The 21,318-nt window shown below is 38.9% G+C and overlaps 1 protein-coding gene across 1 annotated transcript in view; it reads left to right on the forward strand.

Moving 5' to 3' along the window:
• Positions 1-819: 819 nt before the first annotated feature.
• The window catches only part of wasf1 (WASP family member 1), a 48,709-nt gene continuing 28,210 nt past the window's right edge, over positions 820-21,318 (forward strand). The window contains exon 1 of the mRNA XM_038304197.1: positions 820-1,270. The gene's annotated coding sequence lies outside the window, so the exon portion shown is untranslated. The remainder of the gene's footprint in view (positions 1,271-21,318) is intronic.

Here is a 21,318-nt window from a genome sequence, read left to right on the forward strand (position 1 = left end):
TTTCAACTAGGCTTCAGGTTTGTTGGAGGTTATCATGGGGTCTCATGATCTATATGCTTATTTCATTAATCGTGCTTTTACAAAAATTTAGGACACGAACACAATATGGGTTCATTTTTTAAAATCTTTTTTTCTTTCACTCCACTTCAACAGCGTTCAGAAGTCTGTGGTTTAGAACGAGTACAGGTCCAGTGCAGACATTTATATTTTATAATCTGAAAATGTTGGTTGAATTTTTTGGTTGATCAGAAAAAAAATAAAAAAAAATTATTTATGAGCTAGCTCAAAATAAACGAAATAAAATAGCTCAGGTTTGTGTTCACAACATTGACCACAGTCCAACCACAAACAACTGGCTAAATACTTGAAATGGACAAAAATTGGATAGTAATACCCAAAATGTAGAAAATGTATAGGCTATATATATATATATATATATATATATATATATATATATATATATATATATATATATATATATATATATATATATATATATATATATATATATATATATATATATATATATATATATATATATATATATATATATATATATATATATATATATATATATATATGTATATATATATATATATATATATATGTATGTATGTAACAAGCAAAAACTATATCTGAGCACTTCTGCATTTTATTTCAGTCTTTTTTTTGTGCTGTATAAGTAAGCTGATGCATTAATTAAATCATAATCTTACGGATCAGGAAAGGTAAGTTGAATAAATGGAACATTATAATTCTTTGGACAGCCCAGTATGACGATTTGGCACTTCAGCCAATGCTGCGAGCGCACGCGCTGTCAGCGAGCCTCCCACGATCACACATCAGCATGGGACGCTGCCTCGCGCCCCAACAATGGAGTGGCTCATACCATCATCGCTGATTGTTGCGGGGACATTCTTCCCAAACAAACCAAACGCAACTCCGCTTTTTTAGCCGTGAAAGCCTCGTCGCTCCGGAATAACCCCCCCAAAAAAGGGATCAAGTTGAAATATTTGCCGTCAGTTGACTTGGAAAACATTTAATCTCAGCTTTGTCAAGATCTATTCAAAGAAACCCTTTGCAGAAAAAAGAAAAAAGTGGCTGGATTGTTCTGCGCCGCTGCCGCCTCCTCCAGCAGGAGCGCATTTGATATCAGAGACGGTGCAGCCATGGATCTGACCCGGGGATTTAAACGCTTGGATTCAGTGGCGCGCTGTGCGTCTCTGTGAGGATGGAAAGGAAATAACCGGGAATTTAACCAACATACCAGGTAACGTTTGAACGTCATGTGCTGCTGCAGCCACACTGAAATCAGACTTTAATAACATTGCATGGATGTTCTTAATGCAGCGATCTCTGGACTATTCAGTTCAACTTACTGCCTCAGAACAGAGTCACCATGTTGTAACATTAGACCTTAGCTGGAGCTGCCAGACTCATAACGGTGTTGGTAATTCAACACTCCTCTCCAAGCCCTAACTCCCACATTATCCTGGCATGCATGTGATAAACATATTAATGGGATCCCGAAGTAATCCATATTGAAAAAGTATCAAATACGTATTTCTAATGCGTTAAATTCCCATTTGCGTTAAATTCCCAATGCGTAAAAGTCCCATTTATAAAGAGGCTGTTGGATGATCAGTTTGATCGGCACATCTGCAGCAGCTGCCGCTGCAGCAATGTCTTGATATATGTACAGTCTGAGGAATTGCATGGATTTTTTTTTTTTTTGTCCTTTTCTTTTTTGCAAGTAATCCAGATAACTAGTATTGCCACGTATGTTTGTAAATGAGAGGGAAGCATTCAAAACATGTAAGCCAGCTGTTATGTCAGTAACTGGGGGGGTTTGGTGGATGGAGAGTTCATGGAGCGCTCAAACCGCTGGGAATGAATTTCTGTGCGATGAGGGGCCGGGGTCTTTCTCCAAGCCTACTCGGTTTGCAAACTGTAATGGGGGGATGGTAGGTTACAGCCCATTAAAAAAAAATCGTGGTTTCTGAAATCTGAAACCTTCTTTGTGCTGTTTGAAAGTGTGACAGCACCTTAACACAAGGAATCCAGTTCTTTTATGACTTATGTTCATCTTTTTATATGTTAATTATGTTTTTTATTAGAAAAACAAATATTCTGCAGCATGTTTTTATCAAATATAACATAAGAGTTTTTTTTTTTATAAAAATGTGACTGGAATTTGAGCAAGCTCGATGTATATGTGAAGTATGCGGCTGCTAAGCCCCCCCACCAACAAGCTGTGTCCAAGAGTCTAGAAGTCAGGTTTACAAATATTCCTGTAGTGGCAGTCATGCTAAATAAAGCTTGTATAAACACAACCAAATATACTTTCCTAACAAACTGCATTTGGCTACAAAAAACAAACAAAAAAAGCAACTAATTATGAGCAAACCTAGTACAATAAAGGTATTGTGGAGGTGTGCAAGAGCATGCATGAGCCCATTTCTCCTCGTGCACACCCTGTTTAAAATGTGCAGTTCTCACAGCTTATACAAGCTTACTGTGTCCACATGCAGCAGGGACTATATATTGGACTTAATAGCAAACTGAGTTAACTGACCGTTCAGAAGGAGGATCACTTCTTTTTGCTCTGTTGGTCATGTAACTCCTCCTCGGCACCGTGCCTTCACCATCTCTGTAATAAATCGCCGCTGTTGGGTAGAGACAGCCTATGGCATCAGCAGGCCACTGTGACAGCAAATCCTATAGTGCTTTGCAAGGAGAGCTTTCAGCAGAAAGCATTCTGGGATAAATCTGCTTCTTCTGAGCCTTTTCGTCTCATACGTTTCGTAGACACTTTCTTTCTTACGACCCTTGGCCATTTTGAAAGAACTGCGGTGAGATATGTTAGCTTCAATACAATTTGGCACTTCACTTTATGTAAACATATCAACAGAATGATTGGCAATAAGGAGGACCACTTATTTAGATGATCCACCCGGAAATAAAATATCATCCTCTATACCTTTAATATGTAGATATTGCTAAGTTTAGATTTTAAACATGTTTTTTTGTGAAACTAAGGTGTTGCACAGTGTATTTAATGTAGGGCTTACACAAAATATAATCCTTGAAGAACAATAGTTTCCATCTTTGACCTTTCTGTGTTCCTTTTCCAACTTGATTTAGTCTGAGGTGGTTCTACCACCTAACAAATAGTACAAAGATTATCATGATAAATAAAAATCGCCTTAGTGTATCTTTTTTTTTAGATAATCTGTAAACTGATAGCATTCAAAGTACCCTCCTGCTTATAACACTGTATTAACTGGGCCAGTCTTTATCTCCTATGAACTGAATCAGTCAAATGTGATAAAGATACATATGATAATATGAGGGACACAAGCTTCTCTTTTTAGCTCAGATTATGGCAGAATGTTAAATGGAACAACTCAATAATTTCTCTGACTTGGTTATTTGATAATAAGGTTATTCGACTCAGATCAGTTTTTTAAATTTTCAGAAGACTTGAGTCTTAAACTTTAAAAACCTTATTAATATAAGCCATAAAAAGGGATAAAAGATGTATGTGCTTGAGAAGAGAATGTGACTAGAATATTTATCATGTTGGTAGGATATAAAAGTGGCTTTCAGATGCTATAATCACTCCCAATCAGCTCTGACGTTTAATGATGCTGTGATGTAGCATCATCAAACTATAAAGTACTTTTCATGACAGAGAACCCGGTTTCTCTTACTGAATCCTATCTGTAGATGTATGGCCACAACAGAGCACAGCTGTCCCCATGTTTCCTGAGAACTTTTTGCTTTGAGATAAAAAAAAAAAAAATCTTGCAACGCTGGCAACCTCCTTTGTGACAAAAGAGTTTTGGCAAGCATACTGCGGAGGCTTTTTGGACCTCTCTTGTTTGTTGACATTACTCTGATCCTCTGCCAGTTTCTGCCTTTCTCATGCAACCAGGAACAGTCTCTCCCTTTCTGTCTTTCACCATTTTGTGTCTCATTTGAGGTGTACTGGAGTGATAGGGGAGACACAAACTGGTAGGGAGAGAAGGACAGAGCATGCACAGAGGTGAGGGGGGTTAAAAAAAGATAATTAAAATAGGGGAAGGTGTGCCAGCGATTCTAAGGATGCCAAATAGGGCAATGTGACAGTTTCCATTTACATGCCATTTAGTGGAGCCACAGACGAACCTTCTATCTCCCAGCTGTTGGGATGCTCCCGAGGGTCCGGCACACAGGGGCTATTGTTCCGTCTTTTGGCCAAGCCCACAGCTCAATAATGCTGCTTCTGTCCTCTGACTGAACTGGTCTGTCAGAGAAAAAACAGAGCATGGTTTAGCCTGACTGACTTGTGTTTTTTGTGTATTATTACTGTTATATCTGTATCCTTCCAAGAGTTAAATGGGAGGTGGCAAATCTTGAGTTTCTATGCTTTTCCTTCTTCTTTTTGGCATTTTCATCAAAATAGAATTTAAAGATTATAGAATGTTTTTAAAAATGTATAAGTTTTGGCACTTTTTGGATTTATTCTACATAGAGGGAAATATTTTAAACCTTTATTTCTTTAATTCCGACCACAATGGCTTAAAGATCATAGAAAACTATAAATTCATTATCTTAGAAAACTACAGTATTATCTAAAATAAGTAAAAAGGGATATTTCAAACAGATGTGTCAGACTTTTGTGAATATGTTCCTTTATCTGCACCAAATACTCGATTGGGACCTCTTTTGCCTGAATCACCTCATCCCCATAAAACTTGTCAATAGAAGGAAAGTGTTGATGCTTTGAAAAATACCTGGTAGATGGCTTCATTTATTGTGGACTTTAGAAAACACAGGCCAAATCCATCAGACAGCTTGGCATCACAAACTGTGGGGAACGTCACACTTAAAGCAATGTGGAATCTATGCCTCCACATTCTGGCTCAAGACTTGGGACATTAATTTCCAAATAAATTTAAACATTATTCTTAATCTGCCAAAAAAAAAAAAAAACTTTGGACCACAGAGATAAAGTCAGAGATATTTTCTCATTAATTTAGTTAAAAACCCTCTCAGGTTATATGTTCTGCTTTAAGACTGACTTTACACAAGACATGCAACGTTTTATTGCATGTTTAAAAGTCTGTGCAAATTGGCTCTGGGTTGCTGACACCAGCTTCAATCCACTGTTTTTGAAACCACTCATATTCTCTGATGCCTGTTGCTTTTCCACCTTTTCCACTCAGACTTTATCTCCTTCCACTCAACTTTCTACAAATACAGTATTGAACATTTTCATGAACCTTATCTGCTTTCCATTATCTGAATTTCACAATCATAAAAAAAATGACACCAATACAATGCAAATATTTATACAACTGTATAACCTGTACTTCTATAGTACAGGGAATCTAAATAATACTAGTTCTACTGAAAAAATGTGGAACTACTTGTAGCTCACCACAACAACTTGGGCAGATCATTCCACGGCAGTGGTAGAATCATGCTAAGGGGTTTTTATTTTTTTTTAATCAGCAGGTACAAATTCCTAGTTGGAGCTTTTTTTAAGCTGACTGGTATTAAACAGAGCAACACTGGAAGAAAATCTTTAGAGGTTTGAAAAAGACCCAAGCATGGGGCAGAAGTTTGGCAACCGTAACCTTTATTATACAAAAAAGAATAGTGTAATTGTTTGTATAAAATGGTATTAATTGATAAGCCAAATCAAAGTACTATTCTAAATCTACCGTATTTTCACGACCATAAGGCGCACCGGACTAAAAGGCGCAGTCTCAGTTATGTGTGCCATTTCTGTATTTAACACACACATAAGGCGCACCGGACTATAGGGCGCGTTTTTTATATACAGGTACATGTCCTCTAAGGTAGAGTTTTCCCACTTAAAAACATATTAAAACTACTTTATTCCCACTGATCACAGCAAATAAAGCTGCAAGGTGTATTTATTACAAAGTATTATTCAAACCTGGGAACCGGCATGCTGATGACACAGGGCTGTGATTACTCCTCTGATACAGTTTATTGAGGCATAAATTAACTTAAAACATAAGCAGGATAATAATCTGGATGAACTGACTGCAATGATTAAATTTTCAGGTGGACTTTCTCACTTAAAAAGATTTAGATTATTTAGATGAAAAAACACCTGCGGAGGTGAGCCCGTATGCCCCGCGGCCCAGAGGCTGCTGTTGAATTAAGTTTTCAGGTAGAAAAATACAGCGGGAGCAAAACTGAGTATGATTGTGCTTTATTAATGTATTTATTACAGAGTATTAATCAAACCCATCAAAGTCCTCATCCTCTGTTTCTGAATTAAACAGCTGCGCTAAATCCGACATGCCAGTTTCCCCTTCTTCTTCGTTTATTGACGCATAAATTAACTTAAAACATAGGCAGGATAATAATCTGGATGAACTGACTGCAATGATTAAATTTTCAGGTGGGCTTTATCACTTAAAAAGATTTAGATTATTTAGATGAAAAAACACCTGCGGAGGTGAGCGCTGATGCGCTGCGGCCCAGAGGCTGGTGTTGAATTAAGTTTTCAGGTAGAAAAATACAGCGGGAGCAAAACTGAGTATGATTGTGCTTTATTCAAGTATTTATTACAGAGTATTAATCAAACCCCTCAAAGTCCTCATCCTCTGTTTCTGAATTAAACAGCTGCGCTAAATCAGACATGCCAGTTTCCCCTTCTTCGCTGTCAGTCACTTTCCGTGCAGCGCAGCTCCTCAGAAATAATGCCGGCTTTTGCAAAAGCTTGAACAACAGAGCCAGCAGATACGTTAGTCCAAGCATCTACAATCCATCCGCAAACGGTGGCGTAACTTGCCCGGCGCTGCCTCCCACTCTTCCTGAAACTGTGGTCTCAGTCTGTCATCCATCGCTCCCACGCCGCTCGCAGCCTTACTGTGAACGGCCGCGTCACACCGATGTCGAGCGGTTGAAGCTCCTTTGTCAGACCCCCGGGATAACGGCGAGCACAGCGTTCATTTGATTCACCTTTTTTTTCACATCGGCTGTGAGATGGGCACGCAGCAATGGTGATGCGTGGAAAAAAAACACCTAGTCTTCTCAGATACACCTGCCTCAGCCACGCATCCATACGGAGCCACCCAGCCTTATATGCGCGTCAACCATTGACTTTGCATGTAAACTCGCTGCTTCTGCTGCACCTGCTGGGTCCGGTTCACACCGATGTCGAGCGGTTGAACAGCGAGCACAGGGTTAATTTGTTTCCCCATGTTTTTCACATCAGCTGTGAGATGGGCACGCATGGAGTTACATATTAACAGCGATTGTGAGGGGTGGAAAAAAAAAACACCTGTCTCCTTACATTCAGCCACTCTTTCATCATCTCCTCAATGAGGTGGTCTCAAAAGTCGCAGTTACAACACACATAGGGCGCACCGCACCATAGGGCGCACCGCACATTTTGAGGGGAAAAAAAGACGTTTAAGTGCGCCTTATAGTCGTGAAAATACGGTAATTAAATCCTGTATTTGTATAAAACAGGAAAATTATTTCTTACTAAAGCTCTGTCCAGTTTGTCGTAGTCTGAGCTGTGTTGCAAAGAATGACCAAAGATTTTGGATGTGCAAAGATTTAAAAGACAAAAATACTTGAATCTGTGATTGGTCTGAAATGGGTTCACACAACAATAATTGAATACTTTCCAACTGCACTGCACCTAATGCTGTTCCTTCATACCTTTAAAAGTATCAGCAGTCAATACCCACCCTTTCTTTTTCTAAAACATAATATCTTGCTTTATAAACATTCTTCCAAAAAAGGTATGACGGAGTTACAAATACAAATTCTTTAACAGGGAGAAATGAAAAACTCAAGCCTTATCTACTTTTGACAGGCATAATCAGAATCTGTGTGTAGCTTTTTGGTATAGAGAAAAAAACGACCTCTTTCTCTATGTGGTCTCGTAGTTAGCTTTATCCCTTTTCTTATGTCTTGTGCAGTTGCCAGTTTGTCTCCCCATCTTCTCTGCTTCAAGTTTTCACCCAGAGGAAGAGAGGGTGCTGACAGACTCTTCAAATGAGTTGACAGCGTATCTCTAAAAAGGAATTGCTTGACTGTCTCTGTCTCTGTAACATGGCTAAAGACAAGATGTCCCAGATGAGATCAGAGTGACCCTTCTACAGTGTTTAATTCCTCATTCCTGGTTTTCAGTGTCTGTCTCTTCTGCTTCAGCTGCAAATTGAAAATATCAATTATTGACATTGTTCTCTGTTTGATTGTTCTGTCTTGCCTATACAGCTTTTGTGTGCAGCAAGTCCATGCTCTTTTTAGATGCTCCCGTCTTGCTGCTAACAAGCTGGGCATAAGCTGCTGCCAAAGGGCCAGTCATTCAGAGGATCACTGGAGGTTCAAATGAGTTATGGAAAGGATTTTTCCTTCCTTTTTGCTGGATTTCATATCTGCCAGTTGCAGCTTGAGGAAAGGAAAGGACGTTCCTTCTCGTTCTGTCTTTAGAAAACTTTTTTCTTAAAAAAAAAATATAGAAACTTTAAGTATCTTCATAGCTTATAGCTAAAGGTACATTAAATCAAAAAGTAGAACCATAAGGAAGAAAATGCAGAGTTAGCATCAATATTTGGGAAAAAAATATCACCTTTTATTGTGACTCCCTGTTGCAAAGTGAACAACTTATCCCTCAGTCATTGTCATTCTGTACCAGGTAATAATCTGGGGAGCTGAGCATTAAAGTGTCCTTTAACCAACTGGACCAAAACCCTCAGGTAGAAGCCAAAGAGGGCGAAGCAATGGAGTAAAGTGGCTGTTCAAGCCAATACCCTCGTGTTGTGTACATTTAGGCTAATGTAGACTGATCCCTTTCTTGATACACTATATTGCCAAAAGTATTTGCTCACCTGCCTTGACTCACATATGAGCTTAAGTGACATCCCGTTCCTAATCCATAGGGTTCAATATGACGTCGGTCCACCCTTTGCAGCTAGAACAGCTTCAACTCTTCTGGGAAGGCTGTCCACAAGGTTTAGGAGTGTGTTTATGGGAATTTTTGACCATTCTTCCAGAAGCGCATTTGTGAGGTCGCACACTGATGTTGGACGAGAAGGCCTGGCTCTCAGTCTCCGCTCTAATTCATCCCAAAGGTGTTCTATCGGGTTGAGGTCAGGACTCTGTGCAGGCCAGTCAAGTTCATCCACACCAGACTCTGTCATCCATGTCTTTATGGACCTTGCTTTGTGCACTGGTGCACAGTCATGTTGGAAGAGGAAGGGGCCAGCTCCAAACTGTTCCCACAAAGTTGGGAGCATGGAATTGTCCAAAATGTCTTGGTATGCTGAAGCATTCAGAGTTCCTTTCACTGGAACTAAGGGGCCAAGCCCAGCTCCTGAAAAACAACCCCACACCATAATCCCCCCTCCACCAAACTTTACACTTGGCACAATGCAGTCAGACAAGTACCGTTCTCCTGGCAACCGCCAAACCCAGACCCGTCCATCAGATTGCCAGATGGAGAAGCGCGATTCGTCACTCCAGAGAACGCGTCTCCACTGCTCTAGAGTCCAGTGGCGGCGTGCTTTACACCACCGCATCCGACGCTTTGCATTGCACTTGGTGATGTATGGCTTGGATGCAGCTGCTCGACCATGGAAACCCATTCCATGAAGCTCTCTGCGCACTGTTCTTGAGCTAATCTGAAGGCCACATGAAGTTTGGAGGTCTGTAGTGATTGACTCTGCAGAAAGTTGGCGACCTCTTCGCACTATGCGCGTCAGCATCCGCTGACCCCGCTCCGTCAGTTTACGTGGCCTACCACTTCGTGGCTGAGTTGCTGTCGTTCCCAAACACTTCCATTTTCTTATAATACAGCTGACAGTTGACTGTGGAATATTTAGGAGCGAGGAAATTTCACGACTGGATTTGTTGCACAGGTGGCATCCTATCACAGTTCCACGCTGGAATTCACTGAGCTCCTGAGAGCGACCCATTCTTTCACAAATGTTTGTAAAAACAGTCTGCATGCCTAGGTGCTTGAATTTATACACCTGTGGCCATGGAAGTGATTGGAACACCTGATTCCAATAATTTGGATGGGTGAGCAAATACTTTTGGCAATATAGTGTATAATGCAGCCTTATTTTGCTCCAGAGGTGACTTAGACACATGAATCCTTTTAGCAGGTGTGTTTAAGGCTGTGCTTTTTTTGGTAAGGGAAGTTTTAATATAATATATTTTTTGTGCTGGTATAGTTTCTAGGTTTTTTCATAACATGTAACTGCTGCTCGCTGACTTTATATTGATGTGCTTTCAGTGCTTCTGTGTGTTTGAATAGATTTCAATATTTAAAGTTTAAGCAAAAACACTGAGCTCCAGCAACAGAGTGAGAATACTGCACTGGCTCATGTCATCTTTTCTGCTCTCCATTCTCTGTTTCCATTCTTTTATTTTTCTATTTCTTAGTCCTATCTCTTAGTTTCTCGTAAGCCATGGTAAGAAGTCTTTTTTTTATGATTCACAAATGCTATAGACAGGTCCAGCACAAGGTAAGAAGGAACTTTGCAGCTCCTTGGGGAACTGGTTGATTGGATAAATTAAATAGGACATTTTGACAAACACACCAGTTGTACACTTGCACAGGAAACCATTTTATGATTTTCAACAATGTTTAAATTATAAGAGAAAATAAGGGTATAGAAAAAAAAAATAGTATTTCCACTTTTTGTTCCAAATTCCCATGTTCAATTATTATCATTATCCTTGTTTCTCCCTTTCTTCTTTTCTCTTTCCCTCTATTCTTCCTTTTCTTCATATTATTCACCCAATCATTTGATAATTTCATGCTTCCTTCTTTATGCCCTCTCTTAAGCCCTACTTCCCTCCTCTTTTGGTGTTTTCCCTACTTTCTGTCACTTTTTCAATTTAACATTCCTTCCTTCCTTCCTGATTTCAGATTTTTTTTTATTATCTCCATATTAAAGTATGTTCTCTGTTAAATCTCCCCATTGCAATAGCCTCAAAAACTCATTGTGAACTGACAGAATAACTAACCAATCCCTCACAAAAAAAAGGAAAAATGCTACCAAAGAGGTCAGTGCTAAGAGAGCAGGATTTTTTGAGACTCCCCTCTTATGAGGTTGAAGTACCGTAGGCTTTGGGGAGCCCAGCGGGCTGGAGCCTTATTGGTTGGACTCGCTTGCTGCAAGGCGCTGACTCAGCATTGCCCAAAGCAGGCGCTGCCAAGGCAGTGTAGGACAGGAAGACTTGTTACAGAGGAGTGGGTTTGATGGGGATGCTTTTATACCTCAACTCGGACTGTTGTGACAAATGCCTGTACTAGTGACATAGGCATCCACAGCACATACCATTTGAACCAATAGGAAAACTCAAAACTAAAAGCCACCTTTCACCTCTCTGGTAACGATAGCAGAACGAAAAATATCTTACATTAAAATGTAAGAAACAGCACAATAACATTAAAATAGCACCACGTAGATGCAGTTTAAATGTAAGAAAAGTGAATTTTGGGGTGAGTTGACCTTTCAAAAACAACAATAACATACAAAGAGTTTAGGACATGTATTTTGAAATCCAGGTTGCGGTGTCTTCTGCCTAAAATCTCAAACAAACTTGGGAATGGCTCTGGCTGTGGAAGTGAGGGTTGAATCTGTTTCCTAAATCCTTTTTTTGCAAGGCTGTTTATATGTTTTTAATTAATTACAGAAACTAAAGGTTTTATAAGGGTTTTCATTAGGACAAGTTTTTTCTTTCTGCTCTTGTCCTTGTGTTAGTTTATAGTAGAACAGATTGCAAGGGAGATGTTCAGAGGGAAAACGTATGATTTAGGAACAAAGTAAAAAAGGCTTTGATTTCTAGCACACTATGTACTTTAAAGTTTACTTTTCTCCTAAAAACCTCAAGGTTGTCACAACACTTAACTCCTTCTCATTGATTTCTGCATATGTGTTTGCTGATTGCAAATTAAACTGGCCAAATACAAAGACAAACAGTCCTTAAAGAAAGTGAGTAAGATTGCCACTCAACATAAAAGCCTTAATAAAGTGGTGAGAAAAGAGGGGAAGGAAAGGATGCAGCCTTTTAGTGTCCTATTGTGTGTGTCCAGTGTTTCACAGCAGGAATGCTTGTGCACACAGACAACTGCTGTCTTCAATTAGGAGTCAGTGTTTTGCTGTTTATTTGCAGCTCTCGGCATGAAACCCAGTTTTGCCTGGGATTTGCATGAAACCATGAGTACTGGGCTGGTCTGATTTGTGCTGGACGCAAGCCAAGCAGATGCTGCTCGAGTGAGCTGCTCTTCAGGATCTCCTTCCTTTTTTCTTTGACGGTTAGCAGGAAATGCCAAACCCACTTAAATCCTCAGCAAGAATATCTACTATCCGCAGACTTATTCAGTAACCACTTCTTGGTTATTATGCGTACTGTGCAGTATTTCTGCTGGTACTTCATTGCTGGGGTCTCATGGAGGTGAGGAATGTATTATTGGAAGAAGACACATTTGATTGCAGAAGGGAGGGTGGAAAGATAGTTTACTTTTTAATGTTTTGACCAAATTGAGATTTAAAACCTTTTCTACATGAAATTTTACAGGAAATGCTTTGACACAGAATAGCCCCTTACATAACTGTCTTTCATTCATGGGCACATCCCCAAAGCTGCTGTTAGGGTGACTTATGTAAGAAAGGGAAAACACATTTTGTCTTTTACATACATCCACCATATGCCTGGACTCTGTTTTCGCCTTCTTGTACTTTATCTCTCACGGTGAGGTGACGGTGTGTGTCATCACTCATGTGTGAATGTTTGCATTTCATGCATGACATCACGTGTATCCTGCTTAATATTGTTGCCGCTGACCATAGCTCAAGATAGTGGATGAGTAACTGCCATTCATTGCCTCTAAGTTCAAAGTGTAGCCGCTTTGAGAGATGCGACTGGAAAATGACCTAGTCGCTTGCTATGTGCTTTCTAGTAGCTTAATGTGGCTGTCAGTATACTGACCATGCAGCTGATTACTGAGCAAAGTTTGAATAGGACAGAGCTAATTTTACAAAGAGTAATCTAAAGAGATGCTTGTAGTTGGAATAACGGAAAAGATTGAGCTATGTGGGTATCCGTGGAAAGTACACAGTATAGCAAAGATTTGCTTGCTCTCCAATAGATTTTAGCTTTTATATCATTGATTCATGTTTTTTAAGCTATGTTTTGGTTATGTTTTTTTGCAGAAATATTTATGCTTTGGTAAAGTCAATAAGTAACTACCTACATGCGATTAAGTGGTTTAATCACCTATACAGCAGTTGTAGACATCTGCAAGTTTTTTATAAACAAAAAGAAAAAAAAAAAAGGTTTCGTAAATGAGAAATCTGAATTAAATATCTTTTTTTTCTCCCCCGGATTTTAAACTTTATTATGTTAGGTCTTTGTTTGCAGGGATGCCAGAACAGAACGTTCTTGTTTGCTTTTAGTGTAATTGCAAGCCCATCACCTATATTTATCTATATATATGTGTTGGCCTTGATACTGTAGGGCCAATATCTGAAAAATCGTATCGTAAATAATAAAAACAAACGTTGTATGGGGATATTCCTAATAATGATTGTTGATTGAAGATGAGATAAACCCACTCTACGTGAATGGTCTAAAAGCATTCAAGAGTCGGACGACACCAAAAATGGATATTATCGAAAAGAAACAAATACCTTGATGTCAGAATGTCACCCATTTCATTGTATGTTGGTTTAATTAATCTTAAGGCTGATTAAAGACCCTATGAGTCTCTGGTCTTAAAAAAAAAAACATGATTGTAAGCTGCCCTCGAGGGAAGTCATCCTCCTCAAGTTGAACAAAACTAGGAGAAAGAAAAAATATTCTGTGGTTAGAGGTATGTCTGTTAGACACATCTTAAAGGATGTCTTTTCTGTTGTTTTATATGAATGCAAAACTGTAGTGTGTGCACTCTAAGGATAAGTACCGAGGCTGCAGCACAAGTGGAGTAGAAATTGCCTACAGCTTCAAATAAAATGTCCAAAATGGGGCATATATTAGACATAAGAAAATAAGTATTCTCTGCAGGTTTATTAAAAACCATATCTTATAGTTTCACCCAAAACAAGTTATATGAAGGGTCTTTTTAATATAAGGCCTCTGAATTCCCATAAATGGTTTTATTCAATGAGAGTAGTTGCTTGACTGCTTTCAATTACATTTATACACTTATTCATTGAGCTGCATTGAGTGCATTTAGCACTTTTGCTTAATTTTGTGAAATTAACACATGTTGTGATTTAATGTGATGCTGTGATGTACTTTTTGTGTTAGAATTACACTCTTTAATCTTTCTATTCACTGAGAGATTGAAAATGAAATATATTTGATTCATCCTCCATTTGGATTTTGTTATGATAGGTCTTTTTTTTCCAATTACTGACTTAAGTTATCAGTATTTTCACAGCTATGGTTTTATTTTAAGTCTTTTCAATCTCTTTTGTCCAGTTGGTTATGGTTTGGTTTAATACAGTGATGCAAGTCTTGAAGTTGTCCCTTTCTGAAGGGTGAAATACCATGAAAGTGTTTTATATATATTTTTTTGAAATATGTCTCTTTCTTTTAAAGAAAATGGGCCACTGGCCACCACTCCACAGTGCAGTGCTCCTTTTGTTTCATCCGTTTTCATTTCTCTAAACTATTGATGTAAGCAACCTACAGCTGACCTCCAGTGACCTGTCCTGTGTTGATGGGCTTCAATGTGATCCATTTTGTTTGTTCATGGTGACAAATGGCAAGCATTAAATTACATGCTATGGCATCTCCCATGTGTTTTTTGCCTTAATTGCCCCCAGTCACTGTTTACATGGACCATCTGTCATTGCTGCATAGTACTCCTGAGCCACTGAGTCAGTTTTACATTAATATTGGTAACATTTATGGCACTGTTTGGAAAGAGTTCTAGTGCTTCATATGTAATAGCAGCAGGTTGGCTTTTTCTCACTTCTTCCTTGCAATACAGGTCCTCTCAGAAAACTCAGACTCCCAAAAGTCACTTTCTGGAAGTGTTTTGTGAAAGTAGCTTTAAAGAGCCCTCTGTAGAAGGGCAGTGATTATTGTGTCTGACAATGCTAGGAGAGCTCTGGTACTTTCGTAGTCTCAATGATAAAATGATAAAGGAAGGCAGCAGTCAAGTCAGTCTAACTGACTCTGACAGATAACATAAAGCTTTCAGAGTAGAGAATGCAGCTGCCACAGACATCTTCCTCTTTTGTTACAAGTCCATTTTAGGCCCTGTACGGACACACTTGAGTCCCACTAAATACTGAATGACAGAGTTGGATCTTGAAATGTATAAACTGTTAAGGAGAATGCACCCGAGGAGACAGATCCACCTCTGAAGAATTTGGATTTGATCCAAAGGGGGAAAAACACAACCGAGGAGTATCAGAGATTAGACACTTCTGGACAAAGTGTGTGTGGATAAAGTAGACTTTATCCACACACTCTTTTGACTTTTACAGCACTTAGTCTCCATCTAAATAAATTTTATTGAATTAAGGCGCTTTCAGGAAGTAAGTGCCACAACATAAACGTCCCTTCTCAGTACTTGTATAAACTCTTGCAAAACACAACCTGGACAAGGATTGGTAGTACTGGGGTGATGTGAAGTCACCAGAAGCCATATTGGTAGCCCCTAGTTAGACCAGTCGGAATGTAAACAATACTTTAGCTACAGCATCGAACAACAATGTTTTTCTCATTTTTGAGGGGGCTTAATACTTTTAATACAAAGATAAAGTCATCACTTTGACACACACTTGCTGTTTCATAGTATCTGTAGATTACTGTCATTTCAGTAAAAATAGGCACATCACATTGCATATTCAGTATGAAGTCCATGAAGTCTATAAATCATGTAATGTGCCATGTTATACAAATCCAGCTCAACAAAATGAATGTGTTAATGCAGTCTAATATTACTGTTGTCAGACATTAAGAATATTACGCACACACACACACACACTATCTGATGATGTGCCAAAAGTGCTAAATTGATGATGTACATGTAATATACATGTATTGATTACATTGTTATGGTAATTAAATTACATTACAGGCATTTTTATTGCACAACTCCGTGAGAATGGGGAGTACCAAGATGCCAGCAGGTGACTTCAGTTTTTTCAGCCTATGAGAAATCCAATGAATAAATAGAGATCAGTAGTTCAATCTAGCAAACAATCGAAGCATTGCTTTCAAGATGGATTTTGTGGCTATTCAGAAGCAATCGGCAACCAGCTCCACTCAGGCATAAGTGGCAACTCCATGTAAGGAAAAACAAGTAAAGTAAAGTACGAGCGCGTGCTACTAGAAGAAGGAGAAACGTGCTGCGGTTCTGTACTACTTTGGCCTCAGATGGCAGTATCATTAGAAAACTCAACCATTCCTCCTTTAAAGGTATAAAGGCAATCTTTTATTTCCAGATGGATCATCTACATAAGTGGTCCTCCTTACTGTCAATCATTCTGGTGATATGTATACGTAAGGCTGTCCGATGTGCTTGTACCTTTATCTATATTTTTCCATGTATGCGCACTTTCAGTGGTGAGCCACAGTTTCAGACAGTCATTAAAACTCACCTTTCTCACCGCCGTTTGAAAATGGCAGAGGGTCATAAGTGTAAAAGTGTCTACGAAGTGTATAAGAAGAAAAGAAAGGCTTTAGAAGAGGCAGATATTTCCCAGAAGGCTTTGCATTGAGAGCTCTGGGTTCATGCATGCTCTCGCACGCACATCTCACACAAGTGGAGAGTCTTTTTAAAATTTGCGAAACTTACAGATTTTTTTTCCACTTTTCTATGCAGTGGGATTTTATGTTTGTAATTGTTTTTTTTTTAAATGGAGCCAGCAAGAATAGATAAAAATCATAAGATGCAATTAGGTCTTTGTCTAAACTTTTTGACCTTGTAATCCGGGCGTAAACTGTGTGATTTTTTTTCAGTCATTGCACGGAGCTACTGCTCACACTGTACGACTAAACTGCAGGGTTTAGTCGTACAGTGTGAGTTCACAGCTCACGATCTGTGTTTGACCCGACGCTCTCATGCGATCTACCTGCTCACACTGTACGACTAAACACCACAACGGACTCAGCTCCGCAGTGAGATGGAGCTGCTCTGACTCGTGTGACATGTTTGATTTGCTCCCAACCTTACAATTCCTGATCGGGAGGTGGTCGTGAGAGGCTGATTGCCCCTCGTAACCCCCTGTACAGGCTGAAAGTCGGAAAGATTCTCGCACGACTGGAAAATCGCCCCAAAAATCGCACAGTGTACGCCTGGCTTTAGAGTGCAAATGTATCAAAGTCATTACACTGGCATGTTATTTTCAGGCCCACTGTTTGTACCACTTACTGCATTCAGGATTTTACATAGTAAAACTATGTGTTTATTAGTTTAAGAACAATATCTTGCTTTTTTTTATCTGTTGGAAGTTGGACTTTCTTCCAAATGATAATTTGAATTCCCTCTTCACATGCTTGCTTACATGTTAAATATGCACAGCTGATCCAGTAAAGCTGATTAAGTTGTGGCTAAAAGGATATATAAAACATAAGCTCTGCACTATGATTACACATCCTCTTAAATGAGCTCCACTGGATCCGACCTGACCAGACTGTCACTTAGTTTCATCCTACTGCTCAGGCTTGCTGGCAACTGGCACTGCCTTAGGCCTCCTCACAGCAAGGGCACCTTGGCTGACCATCAGTGCACTGCTCTTCTGGAACCTAATTTTCACAACCATCATTCATGCACCGATCCAGACCTATAGTGTGAGTGCACTGAAACTTAAAGATACACCCTGTGAAAGGTTTGCAGAGCTGCCCTGGGCGCTGCCTAATTGGTCCAATTCATCCCACAAATTTATGTGCTTCACTTCTTGTCGCTTTTCCTGACATATCAAACTCTTCAATGTCTGCCAAGCTCAAGTTCCTCAAAGCACTACAACTGAGTACTGCCTAGTACTCAGGAGACTCCCTTGTCACCAGGAGACTATAGAGTTTTATTTATTTTTTCCTCATAAGGCTTCTGTAAATACTATGCTTGGTATCTGGGACAAAATGTCTTAATTTAGTAATTCCTAAATTTGTTTCAAAACATAAATCTTAAAAAGTTGCAGTTCAATGCTTCATCAAAATCAATGCATAAGATTTGAAATCAAGCAGTTGTAAGAGTGTTAAATTGCTTTTCCTAGTCTAATGTTTCTTTTTGACATTTTGGGAGTAAGAATTTTAAACTGATGACTTAACAGAAAGATGATGAAATGTTAAATAAAAGCTTCATCAATATGGCCGGGATTTTGGAAAGCTTCTCTACATAATTTTATTTTATTTTAGTAGCTTTATTACAGCCTCTTCATTCTGATTGGTCCTCATATTGTATCCCCAACAATGTTACTTGAGTGCACACATGTCCACTGTTAGATATGTGTTGATTTGCCAAGTTTGCAACAACTTAAGCAATGCTTCTTGTGCACCATATACTGCACAATACAGGGCTTAGTTCAGCTGGACCCCCTCAAGAATCCTACTTTAAATAATAGGGCCCTTAAATGGATATAATTTTACTGCAAACTAGTTTTTTAGGTATCATGCCCACCTTAGATGAAGATGAGCAAACTAATTAATCAAAAGGCCAGTAAAACCTGGACTGGATAAAACCAGTTGGTGACTTTTGAACCATTTTTCAGAATAAGAACAATGGGGATTTTATAGTTTTTGTTGATAGATGTTGCTAAAATCTTATCTCTGTCTCATAAAGCTCTGATAAACTAGTTCCATGTTACAACATTTTAAAAATAAAGTGTATATATACATGTTTTTCAAAAATAGAAATCTCTTTATACTGTAGTGGTGTAGTGTAGTAGGTGTTTTAGTTTGGTATCGGTAATTTATCTATTTCTTATTTGTATAATATTAGATGTTAACAATTTAGAAAGTACCATGAACGTTATTGAGATTAACACTTAGCTCTCCTTGGATTCTAAGTGTGTTGCTCCTTTTGAGATTAGTTTTTTGTTACAAAGGTGTAATTTTTTTTTTTTGCATTTTTGATTTGATGTGGGGTTATGTCAGTGATACGTATTTCTGCTTGTCCTTCACATCTGTACAAACACCAAGGGAGTTGGTGTAATAGAATTTTCCTCACAGGCCAAACAAACACAGCTGCACAGTGCAAGCATGTGGGCATTTATTATTGAGCAGCAGCCTTTCATTATTCATACCAATGAGTTTCTATGTGCTCAGCAGATAAACCTCTGTGAGTGTTTGCTCATCAGACACTTTACTCATTGATGTTGCCACACAGATATCCAATAATATTGAGCTGGGCTCGTTCATCTACTGCGGGGTAAAGCATGATTGCTAAATTAATGTTTAAAGTAATCCAATCTTGTTACCAAATACAGCTTGGTCTGTGCCCAACCACCCTACCATTGTGAGCTTCATTACTAATATAAAGGAAAGGAAAAAGGCAAGTCTGGGTGTTGGGTCACAGTGACTTCTTTTACACTACTGATAAAAAGATAGGCTCTCTGTTGGCCTTTGTGAGTGACTGATTAAAGAAAACAAATCAGTCTCAGCCGAGGGCATTGTTTTAGAATCATTATATGAACCACTTATAAGCCTTGACACGATTTCCCTTCCAAACGGCAAACCTAGTTAGCATAGCACACCAACCCGAGATCAGCAGTGCTGCAGGTGTATTTTTAGGCCAGCGTGTGCTCTGTTTATATGTTTGTGTGAGTATGATATGTCTACACATGTATTTTAATGGCACTACACAAGTGAGAGCCTGTAAAGTGTCATCACACCCCCCCAAAGGGATGTCAGCTGGTACATTTTTTTAATTGGCTGGATTAAAATGTGGTGTTATGCTATGAAATGGTCTGACGGCATGCTCTGCTGTGGCCAGTGGTTTGGGAAGTGGTGGTGGAAAATGAATGTTGATAAGGTGTTTGGAGATATTTGTTGCTATTCTAAGTCTAGCTTTGTAAATACACCCTGTTTTTAAAATGCATTTTCTTTGTGTACAAATATGTGCTCTGTCTAGTTTGACTTTGAGTGTTTTTTTGGGGGGTCATTCTATTGGTACACTGTGTAACATCCTCAGTCATCCAGGACATTATGCTTTAAAAAAAAAAGGGTGTCCATGACCAGTCCTTAAGAGCTGCCATCCTGGAACTTTTAGATGCATCTCCTCTCCAACATGCATTTATCTAGTGGCTGAATTCTCTCAGCATTTTATTCAGTGCAGCAGAGGTCTGATAACAAGCTTCTCATTTGATTCAGGGGTTTTTGAGAGGAGATGAATCTGAAGGTTGTGGAATGGTAGCTTTGGAGTACTGAACTTGGGCACCCCTGAAATAAACCTCACATTTTGTGTTTAAGAATGTTTTATATCTTGTCTAAAAGGCTGTGAGGGAGATGTTTCAGGCTTTTTCAGTGTTTTTTTTTCCTGATTTAAATTCCCATGCAGATTGGTGTTTGGTCAAAGGAGGCTTTGAATTGGTTTAAAAGTAACTGGGCATCAGGCTTTATGCTTAACTGCTTTGTTCCCTCTGTTTTTATATTTGGTCTCATTTGATGTAAATGGCTTCCTTAACTCCCATTTATTTTGTTCAGTGCAAATTATAAAAATTTTGGTCCCCAAAAGAGTATCCCGAGTGCTGCTGTGTCATGTCTAATGGATCTGGCTGTTCTGTGCTGAGCTGTGGGTTTGTTTTTGACCATGTTTTCATTGTATAAATCTGGGTGTTCCTCACTGCACTGAACTCCATACAACGAGCAGTTCAACCCCCCATTTAGCGGTTATTTTTTACTCATTATTCTTGCTGCCTCAACAATAGCCCGGTTAGGATATCCATGGGTTTTAGAGCATTATTTATTTGGTTTATTCCATTTTCTTCCTTTCTGTCTTCATGGACACATGTTAGGCTCAATGTTGATTGAATGGTTGGGTATATGTCCTCTGAATACAGAGGCAATCCAAATCAGTGTCCCTCCACCACCATGCTTGACAAGGTGTGTGAGATGTGTGTGCTGATATGCAATTTTGGTTTCTGCTAAGGCTGTGACCAATAAAATATGTTATTACAATGTTATGCTGAACAATTCTACAAGATTATCAGTTTTAAATACTTTCCCTTACTATTCTTTCTTTAACATTTCACATGAAAGTAATTCAATGGGAGATTGTCAGATTTCTCCCAATGTGCTATGAAGGCTGTTTTTCATGTACTCCATACTGGAAAAAAAGGCAATAAATTTCCCTGCAATCCTTTGAAT

Source organism: Cyprinodon tularosa, unplaced genomic scaffold, assembly GCF_016077235.1.
Source record: "Cyprinodon tularosa strain WSP-4 unplaced genomic scaffold, ASM1607723v1 ctg528, whole genome shotgun sequence".
Lineage (NCBI taxonomy): Eukaryota > Metazoa > Chordata > Actinopteri > Cyprinodontiformes > Cyprinodontidae > Cyprinodon > Cyprinodon tularosa.